This window comes from Schistocerca americana, unplaced genomic scaffold (assembly GCF_021461395.2).
Source record: "Schistocerca americana isolate TAMUIC-IGC-003095 unplaced genomic scaffold, iqSchAmer2.1 HiC_scaffold_17, whole genome shotgun sequence".
Lineage (NCBI taxonomy): Eukaryota > Metazoa > Arthropoda > Insecta > Orthoptera > Acrididae > Schistocerca > Schistocerca americana.
Window position 1 is genome coordinate 11,411,938 of NW_025725790.1, and position 8,985 is coordinate 11,420,922.

The window sequence follows — 8,985 nt, forward strand, 5'->3', positions numbered from 1 at the left end:
TACTCGCAAGTACAAAGAATGCCGACAGCGGCACAAGAGCCGACAGCGGCACAAGAGCCGACAGCGGTTCCGCCCCGCCAGTATTGTTACGCCCGCCTGTGCGGCACGCTTGATCTCTCTCGCCCTTGTAACGGCATTTCCAGAACGTCCGTTTCACTGAATTCTTTCGGTAAAACTCACTCCCGAGTAATCTCAAGGAGTCCATAAACACTATCACAGTGGATAACTCAACACTGTCCATCATCACACGCATGTACTAGCCTGAAACTTAAAACAGCGTCTATGTACATCGGCAATGACTAGTAAATCACATATTTATGGAATCTTACAGCTATTTACAAAATCATATTTACATTCCTTAATCTACTGTGACTCAGCCGAAAACTTAAACTAGCAGCTTGGATTTTTCAGTTGATTAGATCATGATTAAATTGATTAAAATTAAATTGATTAATCAAAATTAATTACTTATTAATTACAACTTCTTTAATGACCTTGGTCAGTCAAAAGCATCGCCACATGGCACATCCTTAAATCTTACACTCTATATCTACATACTGTACAAATTACCCTATCTGTGGTACTAATCAATCCTTGGTTGGTACAATTTCAGGTCTACAATGTTTCGTATACCTAATAGCTTTCCAGAGCTTGGATACTCTAAGCAATAAGCATTTGTGTGAGGTATACCAATGACTTTATATGGCCCATTATAAACAAACTTAAATTTAGAGATTTCATTGTCTATCTCGCTCGATTTCTCATGAGCTTTTACAAGTACTAAGTCTCCGATCGCAAACTTAGCAAAACGCGCTTTAGCGTCATGACGACGTATGCTAGCATCGGCTTTAAGCTTCATTACTTCTCGCAAACGATCTTTTTTCACACAAATACTAATGACAATCCGTGGAGGGAATTTGATTATCTCTTCCACTAAACTTTTACTTCCGTCACCCAACAGGATTTCCTCTGGAGAAAATCCCGTAGATTCATGTCTCAAGGTGTTCATAATTCTCTCAAATACTGCTACATATTTGCCCCATGCCCTATGGTTGTGATGGCAATAGGTACGGGAAAGTCGGCCTCGTCTTTGTTCGTGTGTTACGTTTGACACACCGTCTACAAATACTTTCCAATTCACTTTCTATACTATTGTCAATGCCGAGATTCCTCACATTACAGTAGTTCAAATTCATACCTACGTCAATACCATTGGGCCAGTTAACAATGCGTATAGGCTGGCATTACCTATGCACACCGTCTCCTGCCTCGTCAAAACTAACTACTATTGTTTTATCTTGGGACGTATATGTCAAAGTTTTGCTTTCGCAATTAATCACTGCACGGTACTTTAATAGCCAATCTAACCCGATAATTACTTCCGTAGTTAAGTCTGGCACGACGACAAACTCTTGCTCAAATTGTGCCCCACATATCTCGAAGTGGACAAAAATCTGTTTTGTGACCGGTTTATTGGCCTTCCCAGTAGCACCGATAATTTTCACTCCTGTTACTGGCATAACTACGATGCCAGGTCTGTCTTTCAGTAACTCAAATATTTTCCCAGATACAGCACTCAGTTCTGCACCGGTGTCAATAAACACGTTTAGTTGTAGGTCGTGCATATTAACAGACACTACTATCTGTCTACACTTGTCCTCGACTGTTTCTTCATTTTCCCACAGTAAATCCTCGTCTATATCCAGGTCATTCCAGAAAAAACCATCCGGCTTTGATCCTAAATCCGGTTTATCTGGCGGCTTTTTCAGCCTCTGTTCAAATACAGTTTTAATTTCCACACGTTTGTCCTGAGGCTTAGTCTAGCTTCGCCTCCAATACCGAAACCTTTTCCTGTAACTTGTCAACTAGTGAGTGTTGCTTTGCTGTCAATTCACTAATTGTCACCTTTGTTGATTCCTCTTTGGTCAGATTGATCTCATCTGCCAATCTACCTGGAGGAATGTGCCCAGTAGCATATGAAATTACTTCCTCTGGATCTGCGCAACCCACACTGCTATCGTCTGACTGTATAATGTCAGCTCTAACCTCATGCACGCTGTAATCTATGTGCTTTTCTACCAATCGTGTCCGGCTATCACTAAAATTTTCGTAATCTTTCTCCTTAATACTCTCGCAACGTTTAAACTGGAGGTTTGCGTCGGATGGGTCGGTTACTTCTATCACTATAACTTTCGGTAAAGTCTGCCTGTTAGGGCCAGAACTTTCCGTTACTACTTCAACATCTAACTCCTGCGGGACGAAACACGACGAATCTTGCTCGTGCTCCCCATTAACATCAACTATTTCTGGTAAAGTCTGCCGGTTAGGGCCAGAACTTTCCATCACTTCAGAAATACTATCTTCCTGTGGGACGAGACGCGGCAAATTCTGCCCGCGCTCTCCATAAATGCTTCTCCCGTACAGGCCCCTATAATCTCTTAGTTCGTCGTATAAGCGACCGAGCTGCCTTAACCAGACCTCATCCCTCTCTGCATCCCCTCGCTCAATGGCGGACGTGTTATCCGACATCTGATCTTCTCTCAACAATTGCGAATCATTCTTAAACTCAATCTCCAGTTCCGCTGTGGGTATTACAGCTGCCCCTTTATAATCGATTTCCAGAACACTACTTAAATTGTTCTCACTGACAGTGAATGTATTTTCTGCTGCCGTGTATACAGTTGATCTACTACTTGTGGGCGCACTCCTTTCTTCTAACACTGGCACACTCTCCCGCCGTTGATTATTCCACACGGAATTTTCATAACGACGACACCTGGGTTTTCTCCTGTTATTGGGCCGCCAAAATTTCTCCACGCCTGGTAGGCCCCTCACCGGCGCGGCTAATGGTTTCCCTGTCTCGTCCCAGCAGATACGGTCCCCGGATGCTGCTGAGGCGGCTGATCACACCCTCTGGCGTTATTACTATTCTGTGAAGCCCGTATCACGTTAGTATGATACTGGTTTCCGTCATTCCTGTTATTATTTGCATTGTACCGATTGTTATTACGGTCCGAACCATTATTGTTATTGCTGCCATGGTTGCGGTATGCATTATTTCCATGGTTATTGTTGTTGTGGTTGCTGTGGTACCCGTTGTTGTTACCACGGCCTCTACCCCTGTCGCGATTATTGCGCCAATAGTCCTTGTCCTCAATTCTTCCCAGGAAATCATTGATTGTCCTGCGATTGCTTCCTACATAGCGTTTAGCATCATCTGGAAGCTTCTTGTAGAGTTCCCAGACTATTTCGGATTCCGTGCGGCGATCACGCAAATATTCCAACTTGCGGATCCAGCCCTCACAAAACTCCTTCATCGAGCCGCGCGAATTCGCATCGAAAGACCTCGATACGACAAATTCGCGCCAGACACTTTGCTGTTTTTGCTCTGACCAGTATTCAGCCAGAAAAAATTTTTTAAATTCGTCAAAAGTCAGGTCCATAATGTTGAGGTTTAAGCCCCACCGCTTGGCATCACCAGCCAACACATCAATAATCGCATTAATTTTTCTCTCATTAGTCCATGATCTGGGTAAAACTCTTTCACAATTCTTAATGAAATCCGTCGCGTGTATACCGCCTTTTTTCAAGGGGTCGAACCGCTCCTCTTTCGTCAACAATTCCGAACTATGTGCATAGATTGGCATATAGCTCTGTTTTTCGTCAAGTTTCTTTTCTAATTCCGACACTCTCGTAATTACTTGGCAAGTGGTTGTCGCAAGTGTTTCTACTTCCCTTTTTTTTTCTTCGCAGGTATTAGCCTGCTTCGTCACTTTGGTATCTACTTCGGATACTAAAGCCTTTAAAGTTTCCACCTTCTTTTGATCCTCTTTTTTCACTAATTGAATTTGTTCCGTCACCTTATTCTCGATGATCGGAGCAACTGATTCTCCTACACTTTTCTCGATTCTGCTAATTTCGGAATAAAAACGAGTATTTATGCTGGCAATTTCCGCCTGAACGCCTATAATTTCCTGTTTAAGATCACCGATTTCACTGTTAATCACAACAATATCTTCTTTGATTTTATCAACTTCTGTGTTAACAACTCCAACATTGTTGTTAACAACATTAATAGCTTTGTTGTGACTGTCTAGCTTTCGTTCAATTTTTTCAGACTGAGCTTCTTGCTTGGTCGATTGACTCTTGATTTCGTTAATCAAAACATTCAATAAATCAGTTAAATTCCCGGAAACTACCGGTTTTACTTCCGCAGCGGCTTCCCCTTTAATTTTCCCCCCGTATTCGTCATCAAGGGATTCAGATTTGATTTTCACTTCCGATTCCAAAACATTTTCTAAAGTTTGGAATCCAATTTCTGCTCTTTGTTGCGTTTCGGCGGTCGCGTCTTTCATGCTAGCCGCCTGCCCCTGAGCAATGGGTAACGCGGTGCGCGTTTCCCACTGTTCGACCAATTGTTCCGTATCCAAGACTACCAAATTTTGGCAATTGTTGCCTTCACTCATTTTAATAATTTTCAATATAAATGCCAAATCTCAAATATAACTAGGATTACTCCCACTACTCATTCTCGCTGACGTAACGGCCTGTACGTAACCAGTACTTCATTACGAGATTTGCAACATACAAAATTCGTGTCCAGAACAACCTCAAATCCGAAGATTGTCCTGTCACCAGGTCGCCACGTGTAACCTCCCCCACACTTATCGACCTTAATGACAGTGAAAAATTAAACCGCGTGTACCTAATGGAAATTTGGGAAGAACAATCGTCACCGAAGTTAATCTGTCGGTAAAGAGCGAGGAAAGGGTTACATCTAAATGAAAGGACAAATGCAAATGAAACTGGTGGAAATTAATTTTTAAAGGAGTAAAGTTGATGAAGAAAGTAAATGTGCGTCCGTTACGCTAACAATTAACTAGCGGTAATTAGATATTTGAGATTTGGGGGAAATTACGGTCGCCAGTCCTAAGGACAATTACTATAGTAACTGAAAAAGAAAGGTAATTACACATATAATTAGCAATAGATGCGTGGCAACTGAAGGTTGACACGTGTAGTGTGAAAACTGAAAGTTTGTCAGAAGTAATAAATTTCGCTACACTCTGACTTAATTTAGCAAAAGAATTAATAAAACTGGAAAATCGAAAGTTAATTTAGTGACTGAAGTTAATAGTGAGCTTTCTTTCTGAAGCACATCGACATTCAGTAAAATAAGGTTAGTCTTGGACTGCCTCAACAATCATTTCAAAAGCTACTTGAATCTACGCAATTTAGAAATAAGAGAATTAACTTTGAACTTGAATTAAAATGATTCTGAACAATTAACAATAGTAAAATTTAGTACGTACCAAGCTGAGCTGCAGTCACAGGTAGCTAAAATACGGTAACAAAACTCGCACTCTTAATTTGTGCTTGTGCAATCTAAATATTGTAGCCAGCTGAACTTTGAAATTAAAGCAGTGAAATCGAATGATGCTGGAGTTTGAATTTCAACGACCCTCGGGCTCATTTCGGAAAAGGAAGGGACCCTGCTTGGCAATGCAATTGGGACAATGAGCAACAAAGGTTCATGCTAAGTTGCTGTAATTTTGCGAGGCAAATGGAACAATTTGAAAAGCTGAGGTCTGCCATACAGTTCTGAAACTTTACGTGCTTTTAGTCTTCCTTGTTGGTTGATTGAAGGTTTGAAGCCGTCGATCGAGGAGGTGGCGACAGTCACTCATTGTCGGCCGTCGCTGTTGCAGAAGCTGGATGTTGGCGCGCCTTCTTCTCGACACGGTCACCAGGCGAAACGGGCTCTTGATGTGCGCCAGCTAATGCTTCCCGTCCGCGACACCATGTCAGAAACTATCATCGCGAGTCGAGCGCAATTACATGCTGCCAAACCCCGAAAGCGCGGCAACTCGCGGGGGCGTCACACAACACACCTGCTCCACTCGCTACTCCAGCCAGACTAAAACAGCTCTGCCCGCGCTCCACGCGGCAGAGTTAACACTACCAAAGATTTTACACACTTTGAGTCTTCACACGACCTATCGATGTAATCGTTCGATAGCAGTTTTCCCTAGGCAAGACCCAGCGTAAAAATACAAATAATATTTACGAAACAAACCAATTATACATCGACATAAATGCATAAATATATATATACAAATAGCAAAACAATTGCAATATGTAAAGACACAGAAATGTCATATATTCAGGTAACAAAAATAAGGAAAACAAATTATAGTACAATAGATGGGAATAGTAGGATAAGCATTTCCGGCGTTACAAGAGGACAACGAGCATAAGGTGCCCTAGGCAGCATTAGACCCTTGGAGACAAGTCGCCTGGAGGACGATGTATTGAATCTCGACGCAATTTGAGTGCTCCATCGTCATTAGGAGGCCCTGAACGTTACAATTAACTGTCAGTTTCGCGTCGGATTCGAAAATCTAGACTCATAGGAGCACGACCAACAGGTGCCAAAGGCAGCTATAGACCCTTGGATACAAGTCGGCTAGAGGACGATGTATTGAATCTCGAACCAATTTGAGTGTTCCATCGTCATTAGGAGGCCGTGAACGTTACAATTAACTATGAGTTATGCGACGGATTCGATAATCTGGACTCACAGGAGAACGACCAAAAGGCACCCGGGGCAACAATAGACCCTTGGAAACAAGTCGGCTGGAGGGCGATCAATTGAATAGCGACGCAATTTGAGTGTTCCATCGTCATTACGAGGACCTGAACGTTACAATTAACTATCAGTTATGCGTCGGATTCGAAAACCTAGACTCGCAGGAGAACGACCATATGGTGGCCGAGTCAGCAATAGATCCTTGGAGACAAGTCGGCTAGAGGACGATGTATTGAATCTCGAACCAATTTGAGTGTTCCATCGTCATTAGGAGGCCGTGAACGTTGCAATTAACTATTAGTTATACGACGGATTCGAAAATCTAGACTCACAGGAGGACGACCGAAAGGCGCCCAAGGAAACAATAGACCCTTGGAGGCAAGTCGGCTGGAGGACGATGTATTGAATCTCGACGCAATTTGAGAGTTCCATCGTCATTAGGAGGCCCTGAACGTTACATTTAACTATCAGTTTTGCGTCTGATTTGAAAATGAAGACTCAGAGGAGAACGACCATAAGGTGCCCGAGGCAGCAATAGACCCTTGGAGACAAGTCGCCTGGAGGACGATGTATTGAATCTCGACGCAATTTGAGTGTTCCATCGTCATTAGGAGGCCCTGAACGTTACAATTAACTATCAGTTTTGCGTCGGATTCGGCAATCTAGACTCACAGGAGAACGACCATTAGGTGCCACAGGCAGCAATAGACCCTTGGAGACAAGTCGGCTGGAGGCCGATGTATTGAATCTCGACGCAAATTGAGTGTTCCATCGTCATTAGGAGGTCCTGAACGTTACAATTAACTATCAGTTTCGCGTCGGATTCGAAAATCTAGACTCACAGGAGACGGACTATAAGGTGCCAGAGGCAGCATTAGACCCTAGGAGACAAGTAGGCTGGAGGACGATGTATTGAACCTCGACGCAATTTGAGTGTTCCATCGTCATTAGGAGGCCCTGAATGTAACAATTAACTATCAGTTTCGCGTCGGATTCGAAATTCTAGACTCACAGAAGCACAACCATAAGGTGCCAGAGGCAGCAATAGACAAGTCGGCTGGAGGACGATGTATTGAATCTCGAAGCAATTTGAATGTTCCATCGTCATTAGGTGGCCCTTAACGTTACAATTAACTCTCAGTTTCGCGTCGGATTCGAAAATCTAGACTCGGAGGAGGGGGACCAAAAGGTGCGCGATGCAGAAATATGCCCTTGGAGTCAGGCCGGCTGGGGGACGATGTATTGAATCTCGAAGCAATTTGAGTGTTTCATCGTGAATAGGATGCCCTGAGCGTTACAATTAACTATCAGTTTTGCGTCGGATTCGACAATCTAGACTCACAGGAGAACGACCAGAAGGCGCCTGGGGCAACAATAGACCTTTGGAAACAAGTCGGCTGGAGGACGATGTAATGAATCGCGACGCAATTTGAGTGCTCCATCGTCATTAGGAGGACCTGAACGTTGCAATTAATTATCAGTTATGCGTCGGATTTGTAAATCTAGTCTCACAGGAGAACGACCACAAGGTGCCCGAGAAAGCAATAGACCCTTGGAGACAAGTCGGCTGGAGGCCGATGTATTGAATCTCGACGCAATTTGAGTGTTCCATCGTCATTAGGAGGCCCTCAACGTTACAATTAACTTTCCTTTTTTCTTCGGATTCGAAAATCTAGACTCACAGGAGACGGACTATATAGTGCCCGAGGCAGCAATATCCCCTTGGAGACACGTCTGCTGGAGGACGATGTATTGAATCTCGACGCAAGTTGAGTGTTCCATCGTCATTAGGATGCCCTCAACGTTACAATTAACTGTCAGTTTTGCGTCGGACTGGAAAATCTAGACTCACAGGAGAACGACCATTAGGTGCAACAGGCAGCAATAGACCCTTGGAGACAAGTCGGCTGGATGACGATGTATTGAATCTCGACGCAATTTGAGTGCTCCATCCTCATTAGGAGGCCCTGAACGTTACAATTAACTATCAGTTTTGCGTCGGATTCGAAAATGTAGACTCAGAGGAGAACGACCATAAGGTGCCCGAGGCAGCAGCAGACTCTTGGAGACAAGTTGCCTGGAGGACGATATATTGAACTCACGCAATTTGAGTGTTCCATCGTCATTAAGAGGCCCTGAACGTTACAATTAACTATCAGTTTCGCGTCGGATTCGAAAATGTAGACTCACAGGAGACGGACCATATGGTCCCCGAGGCAGCAATATCCCCTTGGAGACATGTCGGCTGGAGGACGATGTACTGAATCTCGACACAATTTGAGTGTTCCATCGTCATTAGGAGGCCCTGAACGTCACTATTAACAATCAGTTTTGCGTCGCAATTGAAAATTTAGACTCACAGGAGACGGACCATAAGGTGCCAGAGGCTGCAATAG